Below are 16,927 nucleotides of genomic sequence, written 5' to 3' on the forward strand. Positions count from 1 at the left end.
CACTTACCTTATTTTGCCATGTAAAGTGCAGCTTCTCTAATCACATGTGATGGTTTGTAAAACGATGCTTTGGATAGGCTTTTTTCTTCTTCATTTCATGTGGTTTTCAAAAGGCTTTGGAATCAGTCTTCTTGTCAGAACCATTTACGCTGTCTTTTGAGATCACTTTGGTGTCAGGATTCCCTCAGTCTTGGTATCTATGACAAACTTGTTACATGCGCCAAAATGTAAAATATTTATGTGTAGACAACACTGCCTCTAACTATTGCAAACGAGGCCCCTTGTCTCTTTTATGGTATCTCCTTAGCGAGCAAGTGTGTGAAGAGTTATGATCATCTTTTTTTTTTTTCTCTCCTTTAATCAGTTCCTTTAAAACCTCCATAAAAACTCTCTTCACACCAGCTACCCAATGGTAGACCAATGCGGGTCTCTCACATTGCGGGCAGATTCTTTATTATCTATCTGAGCCACCAGGGAAGGCTACACAATGGCATATGCAACTAATTGTTCCCTGTTGTCTATGTCTCACTGACTTGCCTTGCTAACTCTGCTTGGCCTGATCTCTGAACTTGAAGGACTCCTGTGACCCATGGGTTGTATCTCAGCCTCGTGGGAGCCCACATCTGGAGGAATCCTAGCATCTCAGTGATATACAGCCCAGGCTGCCTTTTCTCTATCCTTTTCACTATCACATAGTGACTAATACTTCTTTTCTGCTGCTACATTCAATGGACTAAAAGGACACAAGGAAGTTTTAATTCAATACTGTTCTCTTTGCCAAAGTTCTCCCGGGATTCCAGCTAACACTAACCCCAAACAAAACAAAAGGCCAGAATGGAAGTACATGTCACATGTTTAGGCTTACTATTAAATGTCATAAATGCTTTCTTCATCCTTGGGCATGTAAGTCTGTCTGTATTTCTTTTTGTTGTCATTCTATAATTGATCACCCTGCAAAGTAAGAAATCTAAGAGAAACAGAAAGTCATGGAAATGAACTCATATGAGGAGTATGCTAAACAGACTTCATTAGCTCACAATATAGACTCCAGACCATTCACACTGCAGTTCAAGCTAAAATCTCAGTGGGAGGATTCTGTTTTTAAAAGTCCACTTGTTCATAAGACTGTTACTGTAAGCAATAGATAATTAAACTCACTTAATATGTCTTTTATTAATTTTCTTTTTTGTTAAAGAGTAACTCTGTCCTGTAACAGTTGATGTTCCAATGACTATTTATTTCTTGTGCTATGCTGTGCTTAGTCGTTCAGTCATGTCTAACTCTTTGCGACCGCATGGACTGTGTAGCCCTCCAGGCTCCTCTTTCCATGGGGATTCTCCAGGCAAGAATACTGAAGTGGGGTGCCAGGCCTTCCTCCAGGGGATCTTCCCAGCCCAAGGATCGAACACAGGTCTCCCTCAATGCAGGTGGCCTCTTTACAGTCTGAGCCACAGGGAAGCCCATTTATTCCTTAAATCTAATCATATACTCAGTTCTGTGGCTTGAACCCAGGAGGAATGGTGTCTATGGAACATGATGAGCACTTTGACACAGTGAAGACTTAGAATGGAGACTGGCAGAACCTCCATCTTTAGCAGCATCTCATCTGATTGTCTTCCACAGGACTGATTTCTATGTATCAGCCTGGAAAGAAGATGCATCACCCTCAACAGGATAACATCTACTATCCCTCTTTCTTTCCCATTGCGTGAGTGCATGCCTGCTAAGTCACTTCAGTCATGCCCAACTCTTTGTGACCGTGTGGACTGTAGCCTACCAGGCTCCTCTGTCCATGGGATTCTTCAGGCAAGAATACTGGAATGGGTTCCCACACACTCCTCCGGGAGATCTTCCCAACCCAGAGATCGAACTGTCTCCTGCATTGGCAGGTGGGTTCTTTACCACCTGGAAAGACCTTGTTTTCCACTGGGAGCCAACAATTTCTTCTAGAACTTTAGAAACAATGAGATCAGCAAGCTCAGAGTTTAAACTAATGGGAGAATAGCATCAAATTTGATTGAACAACAAGAATACAAATTATCTAGAAAAATGGCCAACAGCAAACAGGATACTTATGTGAAATTACTAGGCTTCAGTTTCAAAGTCCTCTTTGCATCTCCTACCTGTGATACATTCATAGGTGGTGTTGCTTGAATTAGCTATGCTTTGAGTTTTCCCTGAAAATGCAACATTTGGTATTCTTTTTCTTTCTGCCATGTAGAAAATTTAGAAGCATCCACCTGTTGAAAATAAAATCAGGTTATCCATTTTGTCATTAAAAATCTGAATGAAACCAAGACTGCTATTTTAAGACAAAATATTTGTTGCTATAGTTACATCAATACTGAATAGGTGTATTTAACATGAAACTCCTAGAGAAATAAAAAGTCTGCCAGAAACTTGCCCAAATCATGCTTCAGAACAGCAATTAGGGTTCAGAAAAAATGGTCATATGAACTGCCACTCAGTGACTCCTCGGGTACTCCCTTCTTGGTAGCCTGGTTCATCCCCACTGAGCGTGCCAGGGAGCATTGAGCACTAATATCTACTTATCTAGGAAATGCAGCAGACCTTTGCTTCCAGTGCACAAAGGGGGAAATATGCATTTCAAAAAGCTCTGTTTCCAGTTGCACATTTATGTGACAGATGAGTTAGGGCAAGAAACATTGTTCTACTTACCGATGTACCCCCAAGAACCTAGGTCAGTGACTGAAACATAGAAGATACTCCATGAGTGAATGAATGACTCATGCCATATAGAACAGATAGGCTGCTACCACCAAAGGGAGGACTCTCAAGGTCATAGGAGCCCATCTCAATAAAGGATTTCCTGGAGCCCTAATCTACCATTTCTAGCTTTCCTGGGTTGTTTCTGCCCTGTCTTTCTCTTTCCACAGAAAACACACTGGAATTTGGGGAGGGGGGCTACAGGGCTAGAAGTAGAAATTTTGTTCATAGGGCATGTGTGTAATTGCCATATTGCACTGCAGTCATTTACTTTGTCTTCTCCAGGGCCAACCTATGCATTAGGCACCACCTCCCTCCCCCAGAGAATTCTGAGGCTGAAGAAAATATTTAAATACCTAATATGCTTAAATTTTCATCTTCATATTAACACAATTATAAAATACCACTTTTAATGTTTTTCGTGGAGGAAGGGGCCCAGGAAATTGAGAGTGCCTAGGGTGCATGAAAGTCACATAGCAGACCCATCTCCATGAGCTTACATTTTCCTGTCTTTGTAAATTCACAACCTAGCCCAAGACATGGGAAATGTTTGGTTGCTTAACATATGTTTGAGGAATAATAACTAAAATGAATGACTATGCATTCTTAATGGAAGTCAGAGAGAAAAAACATACTGGCCACCAATATGATTTATTTATCTTAAAATGAGAATAGTTATTTAATTAATTTATTTGTTGCCACATGGCACAACATGCAGGATCTTAGTTCCCTAGCCAGGGACTGAACCCGTGACCCCTGCAGTAGAAGTGTGGAATCTTAGTCACTGGACCACCAGGGAAGTCCCCACCAATATGAATTAAATACAGTAAGAGGAAGCAGAGAAGAAAAGGCTGATAAAAGAAGAGAAAGCCATTTTTTTCTTAGGAATGGGCTGGCAATAGTAGCTGAGAGGCTTGGGAAGTAGGAAGCTGAAGCCAGGGAGGTGAGGAGGGGTAGCCTGGGAGCTTCTGTAACATGTAGGCACTGAGTCCATATTTGACAGGTGATGTATTTTTCTGGCAGGCTAATGAGTCAGGGAATCTGAGTGCTAGAAGTGCTCTTAGGAGCCGTTCTAGTCCAGCTCCTCATTTTACAGTTGAGAAGAGTAAAGCCAATTAAATTATTGGGAAGTTAGAACCTGATTCTCAGGCCCTTTCTGCTGCTCTTCCAACTCTTCCAATGGTCAGAACTGTATTTACAAGGCAGGGTGGTGAAATGAACAGACACGTCATTCATGTGTTTATTTTGTGTGTGAGTAATACACATAGTGTGAGCAATTTCACTTGGAGCAGAAGAGAGTCATTTTCAGACATCTTAACAGATCTGTAAGATTACTTTCAGGTCACAGAATGGGATATTGTCATTTCTTATTTCTCTCAATTCTACTGCAGCTCTGACCTGAAACCATTAATACTTGCCCAGCCACCTCCCAAGTAAGAAGCCTGACCCTACTCACATTGCTAAATTGGTCAGAAGACTAAAAGTACAGATGGCCAAACCTGTTGAAAGTGAAACCAGAACCTAGGAGCCTTTCTGAGCACAAGGGCACAAGGACATAAGAAGGGAAGGAGAGATTGTTAAGTAAAGAGACTCTCCCATTATTAATCAGCTTAGGTCACTGAAACTGTTCTCACTTCGAACCAGAGTCAGTGGGGCTGATTCCACTCTTCCTTGAAAAAACTGGCTCTGCACAGTCCCTAATAGGCTTTCTATTATTAATAGATAAGACCTGGTACACTGCATCTGAACATCTGACCCATTCCTGAGTCACTTGACGAATACACCAGAAAGATTCTCTGCTTGCATCACAGAATAGAATGTGGAGATCCAAGGATTTATTACACTTAGGCCCTGTCCTCAAGTAGTGTACGGTCTAGTTGAAGGGCACCCCAGGGAAGGAAGAAGAGCTGGCAGGATGGTGTTTTGGCTCATGATGGCAGTGAACAAGGTCACTTGGCTGCATTCTGCCTCTGGGATGTTCTTTTACGACTGAATGCTTGGGAGATTCTAGAACTAAATCAGTTTCCCACATGTAAGCCAGAACTGAGAAAGCTGAAGTGAAAGGGAATGAAGGTAGGAAGAGGTAGGAGTGAGGTGGTGGTAGGTGGAGGAGGGGTGGTGTGCAATCTCAGAATTTCTCAAGGACGTTCCAGTTCAGTGGAACCCACAAGAGGAACTAAATTTTACTCTTTGAAATCTGATATAAGCTTCATTCGGAATTTCCCAAATGAGAGAACTGCCTGATTGGTACATTTAGCATCCTCCCAGAATCAACCTACATGTGGGCTATACCACCTAACAGGAAAGTGGAAAGCTTCCACTCTCCATAGGTTGTTACCCTCATGTATCGAAGAGGTAGGTATAGGCCTTTGTCATTATCTATAGCTTGGAAACTTTGTCATTCTTCAGTAAACTAGCAACTTACTCAGGTTCTTGGGAGGTAGACCCACTTCTATTCTATATTAAGTCCCCCAAACTCCTAGACCCTGAGTCATAGTTGATCTTATGATACAGTCCCCTTTTATGCTTTATCTTCTCACCTGGATTATATCAGGGCAGTGCCATGATTTAAATGTCTTACAATTCTTATGAGCATCTAAATACTCGTAGGAGCTCAGTTCAGTTCAGTTCAGTCACTCAGTCGTGTCCGACTCTTTGTGACCCCATGAATCGTAGCATGCCAGGCCTCCCCATCCATCACCAACTCCCGGAGTCTACGCAAACCCATGTCCATCGAGTCGGTGATGCCATCCAACCATCTCATCCTCTGTCGTCCCCTTCTCCTCCCGCCCCCAATCCTTCCCAGCATTAGAGTCTTTTCCAATGAGTCAACTCTTCGCATGAGGTGGCCAAAGTATTGGAGTTTCAGGCTTCAACATCAGTCCTTCCAATGAACACCCAGGATTGATCTCCTTTAGGATGGACTGGTTGGATCTCCTTGCAGTTCAAGGGACTCTCAAGAGTCTTCTCCAACACCACAGTTCAAAAGTATCAATTCTGCGGCTCTCAGCTTTCTTCACCGTCCAATTCTCACATCCATATATGACCACTGGAAAAACCATAGCCTTGACTAGACGGACCTTTGTTGGCAAAGTAATGTCTCTGCTTTTAAACATGCTATCTAGGTTGGTCATAACCTTCCTTCCAAGGAGTAAGCGTCTTTTAATTTCATGGCTGCAATCACCATCAGCAGTGATTTTGGAGCCCCAAAAAATAAAGTCTGACACTGTTTCCCCATCTATTTCCCATGAAGTGATGGGACCAGATGCCGTGGTCTTAGTTTTCTGAATGTTGAGCTTTAAGCCAACTTTTTCACTCTCCTCTTTCACTTTCATCAAGAGGCTCTTTAGTTCTTCTTCCCTTTCTGCCATAAGGGTGGTGTCATCTACATATCTGAGGTTATTGATATTTCTCCCAGCAATCTTGATTCCAGCTTGTGTTCCTTCCAGCCCAGCGTTTCTCATGATGTACTCTGTATATAAGTTAAATAAGCAGGGTGACAATATACAGCCTTGACGTACTCCTTTTCCTATTTGGAACCAGTCTGTTGTTCCATGTCCAGTTCTAACTGTTGCTTCCTGACCTGCATACAGGTTTCTCAAGAGACAGGTCAGGTGGTCTGGTATTCCCATCTCTTTCAGAATTTTCCACAGTTTATTGTGATCCACACAGTCAAAGGCTTTGGCATAGTCAATAAAGCAGAAATAGATGTTTTTCTGGAACTCTCTTGCTTTTTTGATGATCCAGTGGATGTTGGCAATTTGATCTCTGGTTCCTCTGCCTTTTCTAAAACCAGCTTGAACATCTGGAAGTTCACAGTTCACGTATTGCTGAAGCCTGGCTTGGAGAATTTTGAGCATTACTTTACTAGTGTGTGAGATGAGTGCAATTGTGTGGTAGTTTGAGCATTCTTTGGCATTGCCTTTCTTTGGGATTGGGATGAAAACTGACCTTTTCCAGTCCTGTGGCCACTGCTGAGTTTTCCAAATTTGCTGGCATATTGAGCGCGGCACTTTCACAGCATCACCTTTGAGGATTTGAAATAGCTCAACTGGAATTCCATCACCTCCACTAGCTTTGTTTGTAGTGATGCTTTCTAAGGCCCACTTGACTTCACATTCCAGAATGTCTGGCTCTAGGTCAGTGATCACACCATCGTGATTATCCGGTTCATGAAGATCTTTTTTGTACAGTTCTTCTGTGTCTTCTTGCCACCTCTTTTTAATATCTTCTGCTTCTGTTAGGTCCATACCATTTTTGTCCTTTATTGAGCCCATCTTTGCATGAAATGTTCCCTTGGTATCTCTAATTTTCTTGAAGAGATCTCTAGTCTTTCCCATTCTGTTGTTTTCCTCTATTTCTTTGCACTGATCGCTGAGGAAGGCTTTCTTATCTCTCCTTGCTATTCTTTGGAACTCTGCATTCAGATGGGAATACCTTTCCTTTTCTCCTTTGCTTTTCACTTCTCTTCTCTTCCCAGCTATTTGTCAGGCCTCCTCAGACAGCCATTTTGCCTTTTTGCATTTCTTTTCCATGGGGATGGTCTTGATCCCTGTCTCCTGTACAATGTCATGAACTTCTGTCCATAGCTCATCAGGCACTCTATCAGATCTAGTCCCTTAAATCTATTTGTCACTTCCACTGTGTAATCATAAGGGATTTGATTTAGGTCATACCTGAATGGTCTAGTGGTTTTCCCTACTTTCTTCAATTTAAGTCTGAATTTGGCAATAAGGAGTTCATGATCTGAGCCACAGTCAGCTCCCGGTCTTGTTTTTGCTGACTGTATAGAGATTCTCCATCTTTGGCTGCAAAGAATATAATCAATCTGATTTCAGTATTGACCATTTGGTGATGTCCATGTGTAGAGTCTTCTCTTGTGTTGTTGGAAGAGGGTGTTTGCTATTACCAGTGAGTTCTCTTGGCAAAACTCTATTAGCCTTTGCCCTGCTTCATTCTGTACTCCAAGGCCAAATTTGCCTGTTACGCCAGATGTTTTCTGACTTTCTACTTTTGCATTTCAGTCCCCTATAATGAAAAGGACATCTTTTTTCGGTGTTAGTTCTAAAAGGTCTTGTAGGTCTTCATAGAACCGTTCAAGCTCAATAAACATTAATTAAATGTATGATTGCATACATGAATACAAGAGTGAATGAAAGAATAAATGATCTTAGTCAGTTAAGACCACATGCATGGCCATTCAATGAGCCTCATCAGAGGTTACTGCAGCAGTGCAGAAGATACTTATTTCTGAATCTTATAAGGACAAGATTCACTCGTCACTCATCTTATCAAATACAGTCTCAACCCAACATCCTCCAAAGAACCATAGAGGTAGATGAGTGGTCACAAAGAGCAGGCTCTATTCAAAGTGCAATGAGAAGATCCTCCTTCTCTAAGTAACAGATGTTAGATTGTAAAAAAGTTATTCTCAAGGAAATCTCAAAATGGGATGTTCTGGGTTCTATGGATCCAGTGCAGAAAAGAGAAAGAGAAACACCATAACTAGCCTCCAGGCAGGAAAACCTTTCAGAAGGAACCTGGTGAAAGACGTGTGAGAAGTAGCTCCCCTGAAAGCTAATCTTTTTCACCAGCCAAAATATAGAATTAATACTATATGCCAAGTTGCTGCAAATTCCCCTTGCTCTGTTCCCATGACTGCTAGTTGCTGTATCTCAATGGCTTTCTGCCTCCTCCATTTTTATTCTTCAACTTCCTTGCACCCAACCTACCAAATTTATGCCAGCTTCGATCTTTTTTCTCTCAAGAACACTTCAAAATGGAACATACTCAGTTTCTGTTGCATACAACAGAAATCATCTCAATGAATTTCTAGTACATACTTGTGTTTGAAAGCAGGCTATGATGGGGCAAAAATATAACCATAGGGAGGTAGTCGTCCCAGAGAAGGCACAGGAGAACCAAACTATTTACACCTCAGCCTCTGGTCTCTGAGTTTTCTCATACTCTGAATTTGATATAAAAGTAACAGAATGGGAAACATTTTGCTTAACATAAGTAGTGATGTGGTTTTTCCTTTAGGAGCCAAACCAGAACATATCCAACTAGGCCTGGCATGAACACTCTAAGAAACAGGAGCTCAGTTCAGTTCAATAAATATTGTTGCACCTGCTAAGTTGCATACTCTACACTGGGCACTAGAACTACGAAGATAAATGGAATATGGTCTTTGATTTTGACAAGCTTGCAACATAGTAGGGGATCCAGACACTTCAGCATCTGATCCCTGCACCACATGGTAAGGGCAGTGAAAGGGAAGCAATGAGAAGCAGAAATATTTTATCCATTTCAGGGCAATGTAGGAGGATAGATGGGTCTAGAGGGTTAAAAATGATTATGAAATGGACATAATAATGTTATAGAGTCATGTTGTCACAGAGCAACATAAAAGTTCTGCATAAAAGAGGTCACTATGTATCTGCAAAACAGTTCCTTAATTTTTGGCCTAATGGATCAAATGAGGATTCCACAGCACAAATGAAGCTAAAGAAATATGGGAATTAATTATTTTAATTGTTAAAATTGGCAATATACACTGTTTGAAATACACTGTTTGAATACCCTGAAATTTGACCCAAACTTCTATCAATTGTCTAGGGCAACATTTATCAACCTCAGCATGTTTTGGACTGGAGAATTCTTTGTTGTGGTGGCTATCTTGTGTATTATGGCATGTTTAGCCTCATTCACTAATGCCAGTAGCACCTGCCCCCACCCCCATCCCCCTTCCTCTCTTTTGGACAATTGGGACAAGTCAAAATGTCTCAAATTACTAAATGTCTCTTGGGTAATGGGGACAAAATCACCTCCCATTAAGAAAAGCTAGTTTAGGATGGTTAGCAGAAATGAACAATTTCATGTCTATTTTTTCAAGATAATCAGTTCCCACTAAGGCTCTGTGTAACAATCCAAACCTGGAGACGTGTCGTCATCATTGTAGCTAAGCCTTTTCTTAGTTTCTACGTGGGGCCCAGTGGTAGCTATGGCAGAAGCTTCTAATTTTTCCCACTATTTGTTTTTCCTCATCCTGCAAAAATAACCTCTGATTTCTAGCTGGGTATTCAGAACAAGATATTTCCTGGTCTTGCTTATAACTCTATAAGCGGAATTAATGTGCACAATTTCTAGAAATGTCCTTCAAGGAAGGAACTGCGCTTTTTTTCTTTCCTCCTTTCCACTGCTTGATGGGAATGTAATTGCTGGAGCTCCAGCAGCCTATATGAGGTGATCTGGGGAATTGAAACTACATGGGCTACAGAAACAGAAAAAACTGACACAATGACAGAGCCTTACAAGTCTTCTAGACAACTTCTTGAACTGTTACATCCAGACTACTGCATAAGAGATTGTTTTTTCCAGTGTTATTATGAGCCTCTGCTACTTTCAGCTAAACCAATATTAACCAAGGCAATTGCCTGAAGTAGACATTTATTATATTTCCAAACGTCTCTGAGCCATTATCTCCCTCATACTAGGAAGCTTGCTCAGTTGTTCTACTAAGACCTTTGCAGAAAATGCTATCCTCTCATCTCCTCTTCCCTTAGAGTACCCAATCCAGAAAGTTTGTTATTTCAATAATAACCCTCCCACTGCCTCTCACTCTATTTCTCTTGTTAGTTACACTAGATTCACTGGTGCTACCCAGTTCCTAAATGCTGACATCTCCTTACACCTATCAGACACAAAAATGAAATGATAACACCTATTACTTGCAAAGGTACAAGAAAAATTATGCTTTCACAGATTTCTGGTGGAAATGTGGCATTGAAGTCATTTTAAAAACAATTTAATAATAGCTGGTAAATTTTAAAATACATATACCCTTTCACTCAACTATCTACAAGTAAAATTAATATTAATCAAGCAATCAAGGATACATATATAAAGGTATTTACTGCATTTCTTCCCACAGTTGCAAAAAGAAAAAGGAATCACTCATAAAAGACAATAAATTTGAGATCCATCAACATACAGTTGCTACTTACAGGATGAAATTGCCTAGGAGACTAGTGGGAAAAGAAAAGGTTTTGAGGAATGAGTCCTGGAGCACTGCAACATGAGGGGGTCAGGAAGATCGGGATACAGTCAAAGACAGCAAGAAGTGTGGCTAGAGAGGCAGACAGAGAACAAGGAGAGTAGTTTTCCAGTAGCGAAGAGAAGAAAGATTCAGGAAGGGTGGAGGAATCAATTCTGTCAAATGCCACCAAGAGGTTCAGTAAGGTGAGGACCAAGAAGGAGCCATTTAGTGTGACAGTGTGGAAATCACTGGAGATATGGGAAAAAGCAACAGCTATGATGGGGACATAGGTCAGAGCTCAAGAGAGAAAGGAAGATGAGGAAATGGAGACAATGAGTATCGATAACTCTGGATTTTTGCTGAAAAGTGGAAGCAGGAAATGAGTCTGTGGATTTATAGAAGCTATTTTGTTTTTAGATGGAAGGCATCACAACATGTTTTGTTTTTAATTATAGCATAGAGGGAAAGTAGATGATGCAAGAGAGAGGGGGGCAACTGCAGAGTCAATGTCATTGAATAGGGAACCTTATAGAGAGGTGAGCCTGAGACAGGAGACAGAATAGCACATCCCCTCTGGGCCAAGTGAAGACAGAATACAGTTGGGCACCAACACAGGTATGATCCACATTGGGTGGTGGAAGGTAAGACTGTGCTCCTTAATTATTTTGGCCAATATCCAGCCAAAACTGAAAGAACTGCTCAGCCTGAGTCAACAATCTACAGACTCTTGAGCTAAATAAATAATTACTATGTTAAGCCACTAAACTCTAGATGATGTGTTACATGACATTATGGTGGCAATGGATAACTGGTGCAAAGGTTGTTCCACATTAGTACATAGAGAACTGCCTCGTTTTTAAAAATGGTTACACCCAGCATTGCATTGTATGTGCCTTATTTTATTTATTTTACCATTTCTCTCAACTGTTTATTTCAGTTGTTATTATAAGCAATGCTATAAGGAATATCTTCCTACATATAGCTTTGCACACATATGGATGTGTACAATGAATTCCTAGAGATAGGATTTCTGGGTCAAAATGTATATGCAATGATAATTTTAATAGATACTGGCATTCAGTAGAGTTTATCAATTTACATGCTTGCCAAAGATTTATGAGTTTTCACACATCTTCATGCTTTTATTTTTTACCAATGTGGAAAGTTAAAAAATATAAATTCCCATGGATGTAATTTTCATCCCTCTTCCTTTGCAGTCCTAGAATGAACCCACCATCCCTACTGGTTCCCATTTACTCTGAATAGTCCTGATTTCGTAATCATCAGCCCTGCTTCAAAGGCACAGTAGCCTCCTAGCCTCACACAGTTTCCTAGTGGTTCTATCTGGTCAATGCTCCCCTTTTATTGATAGCCTATCCACTAAATTTTCATAAGTTATGAGTAATCTAACTGAAGAAAACTTGGGGAAATATTCCACAGATTTAGAGAGAAATGAATTATGTTCAAATGGAAATGTTGGAAGATGGTTGGAAAAAGCTAAAAAGAAATAAGGAAATTAAAACAGAGATGATGATGAATAAATAAGGTATTTTTGAAGTCACTTCAACTTCAACCATATTTTCTAACTTTGACTTCTCAAGGGATTTGTATGTTAAATGCAATTTACCTTACTTAGGCATGGACAGTGTAATAAACTTGTGAACATTAATGAGTTTTTAATCTTAGAACTGATCAGCTGCCCCAGCAGGGTCCCCACTCTCACAGGTCTAAAGAACAGTTGTCCAAATGGAGAGTCACACCAGTAAAAAGACAATAAAATGTACATATGGAATATATAAGGATAATGGGGGAATGCCAAGATAACAGGGGAAATATTAACCAATATAAAAGGGACAATAAGTCCATACAGTGAGAAAATATAAATCTCAGTTGTAGAATTTGGGCCCTTTTATATCTTCACAATCCCCAAACTACTACATCAAACATATATTTGGAACTTTTATATTATTATTCAATGTGCTATGTAATTTAAAGTAGTAAAACAAGGATGGGAAAGTTCATTTATGGAGAAGTGTAAGTAATTTGACCTTAACCCAAGGCTCAAATTGTCATGTTGGAAGCTTTTCTAATTTTGCCATAGATTCTCAGCTTTGTTACTTTGTACTCAAAAGGCAATTAGCTCAGAGAGTGGTTTCTCATATTTAAGCATTTTTCTTTTGTACATCCAACCAAATTGCATTTGGAGTACTAACCCTCTCTGTCCTCAATAGGTCTTTGGAAAAAAAGCTTGTGGGGGACCGGAGAGAATGGAGATGGAATCCCGCAAAGGACAGAGCAGTGAAGCTAATACAGCCCTTTATCTTCTCCATTAAATGGTCATGCAAATAAGAGCTCAAGTGAGTTAACCTTCTTGAAACTGATATGACTTCCTGGATGGGCTCAAGAAAACATAATGTGTGTAAGCTTTGAGTTGAAACCCTTAAATAAAGCACTAAATTGAAAAGATAAATTTAAATTCAGCTGTTCATTGTCTTTTCAATTCTATCGCTTTTCAACTTAGCATATTTTTTCTTTCTTTCACACATAATAAGCCTTAGTTATGAGAAAAAGAGACTGGCAGGAGAGACAACCCAGCCATTCAGGGTTTCTAATGTCTCATCAGATAATCACAAAACATTGGTGCCATTGAGAGAGCCCAGTCTGAAGGGAGGGAGCATGACATGACCACAGGCTCAATGGCTGGGCCTGGGTTGAGATTCTGCCCCAATCTTTTCTACCAAGCCACTCAAACAATTGTTTTCTTTTTCCCCAAATCAACCAATTACATGATTGAACCGAGAAACAAGGGATTGTTTTGACATTAGGCTCTAGCCCAATACTAAACTGAAGTTTGCATTTTACCATAACTAAGTTCAATTCACTATCAAATTGAGGTTCAGTTTGAGACACAAAGCAGTAACAAACCATTTCGTAGAGCCAGTAAATCACTGTCGACTTATTTTGTGGCTTTAGGATTACACCGGACATGTAAAGGTAGAGGAAGTTAGACACCTTTCTTTGAAAAACCTAAGCAGCTAGAGATCCTCTCCTTGTTTTTCTTTCACCACTGCTATTTTATTTCATTTTGTTTGGGTTTTGATTGTGATGATACACTATCCCAGGATGAGTTGGTTCTGGCCCATTTATTTTTGTTCACAATCACCATATATGTTTCTAAGAGCACCTATTTCCCTGTACCCTTTGGGGTGGTCCAACTTTGTGTGACCTTTCTCCTTAAATTGTCCGTTCTTGCCTCTATATCTGACAAAGGGCTTGAGTCTTTAACAACTGGCCCATGGAAAGATGGGAGCAAGCATTCGCCTGGGAGATCTGAACTCATCCCAGCTTCCCCTAAGGTTGCATGCCACCACCTGCAACTTGGACTGTCTGTAGCAAAAGAGTTACAGGCCTGCAAAGTTACCCAAATATCTAGGAGAAGGTTGGCAAAGGAGATTGTCATTCATCGTGGTAATTCGGATTGGTGGATTGCTGACACTGGCATGACTAGCTGTGTCCAGGCCTGGTGGAAAGAAAAAAGTGGTTGACAGGCAATGTCCAACATGGGTGTGAAGCACATTAGATATTTGCCTTCCTTCCCAGTTTTAAAGAATTGCTCAGGCTCAATGCACTGGTTGAATCAGTGCAACCAGAACAAACCATAAACAGGTCATCTTCTTCATAGGTTCACTGGCACTCAGCACACCCCTAAGACTCTTCCTTTTCTCACCCTCAGGGGTCAGAGAAAATTTCTTGTCAAGGTGACTTGTATAGCCTCTGTGACCCAGCAAAGGAACCCTAAGCAAAGTCCTCTGACAAGAAGTCTGCAATGAAGTGACCAAGTCAGAGCAGCAGAGGGACCCGAGTACAGATTCAGGTTTCCTCCCCAGTCCCATTAGCTGTTCCCATGTCACACTGAACACCTGGGAGGCAGTGAGGCTGGGGTGATGGAAAATGGAAGCATGACCCCTGCTCCCTGGAGCTGGCCACCCACTGGCTCTGTCGCCTGTACTTGCCCCCAGCGAGCTGCCGATTTCAGAAAACCTTTCACCAAACTTGAGCCGGTTTTCATCCTGCTTTATGGGTGCTGTCCATTCTTTCAGATGCAAAGTGTTAGTTGCTCAGTCGTGTACGACTCTTGGCAACCCCACGGACTGCAGCCCACCAGTCTCCTCTGTCCATGGAATTCTCCAGGCAAGAATACTGGAGTGGGTTTCCCAGCTCCTTCTCCAGGTTCGGATGTGATGCCCCTTCCAAATAAGGAGGTTCAAAAAATTTGAGTTCGCGCTGTGTGTTTATCCAGGTGTTTCTTGTTAATGACAGTGTTTTGCTATTCTGAGATTAGGGCTGGAGTCACAAGTGATCTCATGTTTGTGGGTTTTCTCCCTTTTAGTTTTTTTTCCTGAGAAAACATTTGGATTCATTTTGGTTTTCAGTTTTAGTTCACGATTCTCATTTTTCTTCTCAATTTCTCCTCAAGCCCTCATTCTTACTATTACCTTCTCTTTCTTTTTCATTCTTGGCCATCTCCTGTTAAAAAAAAGCATCTTTTCCTGTAATAAGCCCTGTAAGTAGCACCGCAACAAACACACACATCCTTACTGTGGATTTCACATTCTCTTTTGCTGTGAGTCTGAAGAGCTGGGTAGCGACTCTTTCCCCAGTGGAGTGAGGCATGTTGGCAAGCGTGTAACTAGAGGACCGGGATTCTCCCACATATTAGGTGTGATTAGGGGCAAGTCAGCCTCTCTATGGAGAAGGCACTGGCACCCCACTCCAGTACTCTTGCCTGGAAAATCCCATGGACGGGGGAGGCTGGTAGGCTGCAGTCCATGGGGTCGTGAAGAGTCGGACACGACTGAGCGACTTCACTTTCACTTTTCACTTTCATGCATTGAAGAAGGAAATGGCAACCCACTCCAGTGTTCTTGCCTGGAGAATCCCAGGGACAGCGGAGCCTGGTGGGCTGCCGTCTGTGGGGTCGCACAGAGTCAGACACGACTGAAGCAACTTAGCAGCAGCAGCCTCTCTATTTCTTCATTTATTAAAAAAAAAAAGATAATTTTTCTTGTCTGCTTCACAGAATTTTTACAGATAAATACTCATGAAATCTTTTTGTAAAGTATAAACTTCTATGTAAATATTATTTTATTATTATTATCCTTTTGCACATCTGGTCACCTGGCTGTAAGGTGCTAATTACATTACAGGAGGATCTGATTGTCCTTTGTGGCACCTGACCAAAGAATGGCAGCTTCTCTCGGCAATGCCCATCCTGAGCAATTCTCGCTTATCTGGGATCCTTTTCATCATTCCCAAGAATGCTACGATTCCCTGACATTAACCATAATAAAGCCAAATTCAAGAAGGAGAAGCTACTTGAGTAGCTTGAAAAGTCAAGGAAATACCATAGCCATCATCAGCATGCTTGCCACATTACTCAGAGATTTTTATCTTTGCCTTCAATAAACTTCCTTAGATGCAGGTCAGAAATCAGATCTCTTCCAGGCCACTACAGATAAAGCTGTATGGCAAAAATGTGCTTCCAGTGTAGGGATTTCTGTTCTGACAGCTTTGCATTCAATCTCAACCCCAACTACATCTGTTTCCCTGTTGGATATTAAAGACAATTGCTGCTCTAGTTTAATAAAATGATAATTTGCATCTCATCTGGGCTAGACTGCTTGAGAGCATTTCCCTTAAAATCTACATGGTTTTATTTTTACAAATGATTTTCACTGAAAAGGTGATGATGTTTTTGGAAATGACACCTAACTAAAATCTCAAATATCATATAATGTAAGCAGTCTATATTTTCAATATAATTCCTTTCCAACTGTATAAATTTGATTTCTGAAAATCTCCAAGGTAGAAGAATTTATATTTGAGAAATGAAAGATCATGCAGAAAGAAAAAAAAAAAAAGGACTGTAGAGCTAGGATTCACTGTAAACCTTAAAAGTTTCTTACAAATACCTTTCTATCAATTTCAATGAAGCAATTGCAGTAGCACACTCTGTAAAGACAATCAATGAGATGATGTTTTCACTATTTGAAATTCGTGATGGTGTGTAGAGTACTTGTTTTGCCTTTCTCTCCAAAAAAGATATGGCAGGTAGGAACAAAAGTTCTTCTGGGCTGGAGGAGGGTGAGCACTTCCCATAGA

General features: G+C 40.8%; 1 protein-coding gene and 1 long non-coding RNA gene across 4 annotated transcripts in view; one reads left to right on the top strand and one right to left on the bottom strand.

The window, feature by feature from the left end:
• Window positions 1–337: 337 nt before the first annotated feature.
• The window catches only part of LOC145545399 (uncharacterized), a 234,556-nt gene continuing 217,966 nt past the window's right edge, over window positions 338–16,927 (bottom strand). Inside the window, exons 1-2 of one of the 2 annotated variants that reach the window (XR_014082045.1) lie at window positions 4,184–4,513; window positions 338–2,240 (exon numbers count right to left, since the gene is read on the bottom strand). The gene's annotated coding sequence lies outside the window, so the exon portion shown is untranslated. Of the gene's footprint in view, window positions 2,241–4,183; window positions 4,514–16,927 lie in introns of those variants that run through there. The other variant, XR_014082044.1, reaches the window with a different exon arrangement.
• On the top strand, window positions 4,591–13,241 carry LOC145545405 (uncharacterized). 2 transcript variants are annotated; one of them, XR_014082051.1, is made up of 4 exons: window positions 4,591–4,800; window positions 8,770–8,986; window positions 10,661–11,380; window positions 12,997–13,241. It is a non-coding gene; the product is annotated as an uncharacterized LOC145545405 (long non-coding RNA). The 2 variants fall into 2 exon arrangements; XR_014082052.1 differs by lacking the exon at window positions 10,661–11,380.

The sequence above is a fragment of the Giraffa tippelskirchi genome, chromosome 4 (genome assembly GCF_054371585.1).
Source record: "Giraffa tippelskirchi isolate mGirTip1 chromosome 4, T2T-mGirTip1v1.2.pri, whole genome shotgun sequence".
Taxonomy (NCBI): domain Eukaryota; kingdom Metazoa; phylum Chordata; class Mammalia; order Artiodactyla; family Giraffidae; genus Giraffa; species Giraffa tippelskirchi.